The 5,750-nt window shown below is 37.4% G+C and overlaps 1 non-coding gene across 1 annotated transcript; it reads right to left on the bottom strand.

The window, feature by feature from the left end:
* Nucleotides 1-2,587: 2,587 nt before the first annotated feature.
* Nucleotides 2,588-2,659, bottom strand: TRNAC-GCA (transfer RNA cysteine (anticodon GCA)). The gene has a single exon. It is a non-coding gene; the product is annotated as a tRNA-Cys (tRNA).
* Between the last annotated feature and the right edge of the window lie 3,091 nt (nt 2,660-5,750).

Genomic DNA, 5,750 nt, shown 5'->3' on the forward strand with positions numbered 1-5,750 from the left:
ATAGAATTCTCCTATGAAGCCATCTGGTCCTGAGCTTTTGCTTTTAGGGAGATTTTTGATCACTGCTTCAATTTCAGTGCTTGTAACTGGGTTGTTCATAATTTTGATTTCTTCCTGGTTCATTCTTGGAGATTGAACTTTTCTAAGAATCTGTCCATTTCTTCCAGGTTATCCATTTTATTGCCATATAGTTTTTCATAATAGTCTCTTATACTCCAATACTTTAGCCACCTGACGTGAAGAACTGGCTCATTGGAAAAGACCCTGATGCTGGGAAAGATTGAAGGCAGGAGGAGAAGGGGATGACAGAGGATGAGATGGTTGAATGGCATCACTGACTCAATGGACATGAGTTTGAGTAAACTCCAGGAGTTGGTGAGGGACAGCGAGGCCTGGCGTGCTGCAGTCCATAGGGTCACAAAGAGTTGGACATGACTGAGTGACTGAACTGAACTGAACTGAATATTCTCTTATACTCCTTTGTATTTCTGCATTGTCTGTTGTAACCTCTCCTTTGTCATTTCTAATTTTGTTGATTTGATTCTTCTCTCTTTGTTTCTTGATGAGTCTGGCTAAAGGTTTGTCAATTTTGTTTATCTTCTCAAAGAACCAGCCTTTAATTTTATTAATCTTTTATTTCTTTTTCATTTATTTCTGCTTGGATCTTTATGATTTCTTTCCTTCTACTAATTTTTGGGTGTTTTTTTCTTCTTCTTTTTCTACTGTTTTAGGTGTAAAGTTAGGCTGTCTATTCAATGTTTCTCTTGCTTCTTGAGGTATGATTGTATTGCTATAAACTTCCTTCTTAGGACTCCTTTTGCTGCATCCCATAGGTTTTGAGTTATGTTTTCACTGTCATTTGTTTCTAGGAATTTTTTGTTTTCCCTTTTGACTTCTTCAGCAACCTGTTGGTTATTTAGAAATGTGTTGTTTAATCTCCATGTGTTTCTGTTTCTTACAGTTTTTTTCTTGTAATTGATACCTAGTCTCATAGCATTGTGGTTAGAGAAGATGCTCGATATGATTTCAATTTTCTTAAATTTACTGAGGTTTGATTTGTGACCCATGACGTGGTCTATCCTGGAAAATACTCCATGTGCACTTGAGAAGACGGTGTATTCTTCTGAATTTGGATGGAATGTTGTGAAGATATCAATGAGATCCATCTCATCTAATGTATCGTTTAAGACTTGTGTTTCCTTATTAATTTTCTGTTTTGATGATCTGTGCATTGGTGTGAGTGGGGTGTTAAAATCTCCTACTATTATTGCGTTACTGTCAATTTCTCCTTTTATGTGTTAGTGTTTGTCTTATGTATTGAGGTGCTCCTATGTTGGATGCATAGATATTTACAATTGTTATGTCTTCCTCTTGGATTGATCCCTTGATCATCATGTAGTGTCCTTCTTCATCTCCAGTAATATTCTTTATTTTAAGGTCTATTTTTTCTGATATGAGGATTTCTACTCCAGCTTTCTTTTGCTTCCCATTTGCCTGGAATATATTTTTCCACCCTCTCACTTTCAGTTTATATGTGTCTTGAGGTCTAAAGTGGGTTTCTTGTAGACGGCATATATATGGGTCTTGTTTTTATATACATTCAGCCAGTCTATGTCTTTTGGTTGGAGCATTTAATCCATTTACATTTAAAGTAATTATTGATTTATATGATCCTATTGCCATTTTCTTAATTGTTTGGGGTTGGTTTTGAAGATCTTTTTTCTTCTCTTGTATTTCTTGACTATATAAGTCTGTTTAACATTTGTTGTAAAGCTGGTTTGGTGGTACTGAACTCTCTAACTTTTGCTTGATTTCTCCATCAATTTTGAATGAGCTCCTTGCTGGGTACAGAAATCTTGGTTGTAGATTTTTCCCTTTCAGTGCTTTAAATATATCCTGCCATTCCCTTCTGGCCTGCAGAGTTTCTGCTGAAAGATCAACTGTTAAGCATATGAGGTCTCCAGTGTGTTACTTGTTGCTTCTCCCTTGCTGCTTTTAATATTCTTTCTTTGTGTTTAGTCTTTCTTAGTTTGATTAGTATGTGTCTTGGTGTGTTTCTCCTTGGGTTTATCCTGTATGGGACTCTTTGCGTCCCTTGGACTTGATAGACTATTTCCTTTTCCATATTGGGGAAATTTTCAACTATAATCTCTTCAAAAATTTTCTCATACCCTTTCTTTTTCTCTTTTTCTGGGACCCCTATTATTCCAATGTTGGTGCATTTGATATTGTCCCAGAGGTCTCTGGGACTATCTTTAGCTCTTTTCATTCTTTTTACCTTATTCTGCTCTTCAGAAGTTATTTCCACCATTTTATCTTCCAGCTCACTGATTTGTTCTTCTGCTTCAGATATTCTGCTACTGATTCCTTCTAGAGTATTTTAAATTTCAGTAATTGTGTTGTTTGTTGTTTGTCTCTGCAGGTTTATTCTTTAATTCTTCTGAGTGAGTGAGTGAGTGAGTGAAGCCGCTCAGTTGTGTCTGACTCTTTGCAACCCTGTGGACTGTAGCCCACCAGGCTCCTCCATCCATGGGATTCTCCAGGTAAGAATACTGGAGTGGGTTGCCATTTCCTTCTCCAAGGGATCTTCCCAACCTAGGGATCGAACCCAGGTCTCCTGCATTGCAGGCAGACGCTTTAACCTCTGAGCCACCAGGGAAGCTTTGTTAATTGATTCTTGCATTTTCTCCATTTTGCTTTCAAGGTTTTTGGTCATCTTTGCTATCATTATTCTGAATTCTTTTTCAGGTAGTTTGCCTATTTCCTCTTCATTTATCTGGACTTCTCTGTTTCTAGTTTGTTCCTTCATTTGTGTAGTATTTCTCTGCCTTTTCATTATTATTTTTTTTTTAACTTATTGTGTTTGAGGTCTCCTTTTCCCAGGCTTCAAGGTTGAATTCTTTCTTCCTTATGGTTTCTGCCCTCTAAGGTTGGTCCAGTGGTTTGTGTAAGCTTTTTATAGGGTGAGATTTGTGCTGAGTTTTTGTTTGTTTTTCCTCTGATGGGCAAGGCTGAGTGAGGTGGTAATCCTGTCTGCTGGTGATTGGGTTTGTATTTTTGTTTGTTGTTTAGATGAGGCATCCTGTACAGAGATGCTATTGGTGGTTGGGTGATGCTGGGTCTTGTATTACAATGGTTTCCTTTGTGTGAGTTCTCACTATTTGATAGCCTCATCTGACTTAATCTTTTTCCCTGGAGCTTATGTTATAAGGTGATCAAATGAAGGAAAAACTTGAGTTTATCTGATTGGTGATAAGGGGATCCAGTCCCCCAGGTGATGTTGGAATGAAGCACAAGGTAATGGAGGAGCCTGGTGGGCTGCAGTCCATGGGGTCGCTCAGAGTCGGACACGACTGAGTGACTTCACTTTCACTTTTCACTTTCATGCATTGGAGAAGGAAATGGCAACCCACTCCAGTGTTCTTGCCTGGAGAATCCCAGGGACGGGGGAGCCTGGTGGGCCTCCGTCTATGAGGTCGCACAGTCGGACACAACTAAAGCGACTTAGCAGCAGTAGCAGTAGCAGCATGGTTAGTCCTCTGGTATTCTAGGGTCTTGGAATCAGTGCTCCCAGTCCAAAGGCTCAGGGCTTGATCTCTGGTCAGGAACAAAGATTCCACAAGTGGTTTGTTATGGCATTAAGTAAGATTAAAACAAATATCCAAAAATGAGAAACCAAAGATGAACCCCAGACTAAATGGCAGTTACAAAATCATGCAAATAATACTTAACATAATGGAATATACATATATACATATACACCCATAAGCAAAGTCAAAACAGTCCAACAAAAATAAAGTACAACAGATTGACCTGGAGAATAAAGGAAATCAAAAATTATATTTACCAGTTAAGAACAAAACTAACTAAAGCACAAACTGGAAAACAAAACTAAAGCAAGGTGCCAAGTCGGGAATAAAGCAATGAAAACAAAACTAACAAATATATTGAAAGAAAAGAAAGAAAGAATAGCTATGCAAAGTTAGAGGTAGATGAAAATTTATATACATTAAAGATTAACTGCAAGGGGAAAAGAACAGTAGGAAAGGCAAACAAAGGAATAACTGTAGAAAAAATATAATAGGTTTAAAAAAATTAAAAGTTAAAATTATAAAAAAGAGAAAAGATTTTTTTTAAATGAAAGAAGAAGAAAAGGAAAACTCCACAGAACTGCAAAAGCCCAATGTAGATGCAGAGGTTTATAACAACAATAAAAACTGTGACTGAATATACACATATTTATATATACCCATCAGTTCAGTTCAGTCGCTCAGTCGTGTCCGACTCTTTGCGACCCCATGAATCGCAGCACGCCAGGCCTCCCTGTCCATCACCAACTCCTGGAGCTCAAAACAGTTCAACAAAAATAAAGTACAATAGCTCGACCCAGCGAACAAAGGAAACCTAAAATTATACCTACCAGAACAAAACTAACTAAAGCACAAACTGGAAAACAAAACTAAAGCAAGGTGCCAATTGGGGAATGCTGCTGCTGCTAAGTCGCTTCAGTCATGTCCGACTCTGTGTGACCCCATATACAGCAGCCCAGCAGACTCCTGCATCCCTGGGATTCTCCAGGCAAGAACACTGGAGTGGGTTGCCATTTCCTTCTCCAATACACAAAAGTGAAAAGTAAAAGTGAAGGCACTCAGTCGTGTCTGACCCTTCAAGAGCCCATGGACTGTAGCCTACCAGGCTCCTCTGTCCATGGGATTTTCCAGGCAAGAGTACTGGAGTGGGTTGCCATTGGGGAATAAAGCAATGAAAATAAAACTAACAAACATGTTGAAAGGAAAGGAAAGAAAGAAAAGAAAGAAAGAATAGCTATGCAAAGTTAAACAGAGGTAGATGAAGAAGATTCATATACATTGAAGATTAACTGCAAGGGGAAAAGAACAATAGGAAAGGCAAACAAAGGAATAAATGTAGAAAATATAATAGGTTTAAGAAAATTAAAATTATAAAATAGAGAAAAGAAAAAAAAATGGAAGAAGAAAGAGAAAAGGAAAAAAAGGAAAACTCCACAGAACTGCAAAGGCTCAAAGTAGAGGCAGGGGTTCATAACAAGAATAAAAACTGTGACTGAGTATACACATATACATATACATATACACCCATAAGCAAACTGACCTGGCAAACAAAGGGAACCAAAAATTATGTCTACCAGAATGAAACTAACTAAAGCACAAACTGGAAAACAAAACTAAAGCAAGGTGCCAATTGGGGGTATAAAGCAATTCAAATAAAACTAACAAATATGTTGAGACTAAAGGAAGAAAAGAATAGATATGCAAAGTTAAACAGAAATAGATAAAGAAGATTTATATATATTAAAGATTAACTGCAAGGGAAAAAGAACAGTAGGAAAAGCAAACAAAGGAATAAATGTAGAAAAAATAATAATAGGTTTAAAATTTTAAATTAAAAAAAAAGAGGGAAAAAAAATCTCCCCAGAACAGCAAAAGCCCGGTATAGAGGCAGAAGTTTATAACAACAATAAAAAATGTGACTGAGAAAAAAAGAAAAAAAAAATCCAAAAGAATCCATAGAACACATCAAAACATAAGAACAATAAATGTTTTTCTTGAGTCACTGCAGTCCACTTCACCTCCCTAGGATGCCCTCTAACAAACACTGTGCTCATCTCTGGACCTGCTGTGAGGGTAGCTCAGATTCTAATCTGCTCCTACTCCTCTGTGTTCTTGCCTCTAATGTCCACAGCTATCAGAGCTAGTGTGTTTTCTTTTGTG

The sequence above is a fragment of the Bos indicus genome, chromosome 12 (genome assembly GCF_029378745.1).
Source record: "Bos indicus isolate NIAB-ARS_2022 breed Sahiwal x Tharparkar chromosome 12, NIAB-ARS_B.indTharparkar_mat_pri_1.0, whole genome shotgun sequence".
Taxonomy (NCBI): Eukaryota; Metazoa; Chordata; class Mammalia; order Artiodactyla; family Bovidae; genus Bos; species Bos indicus.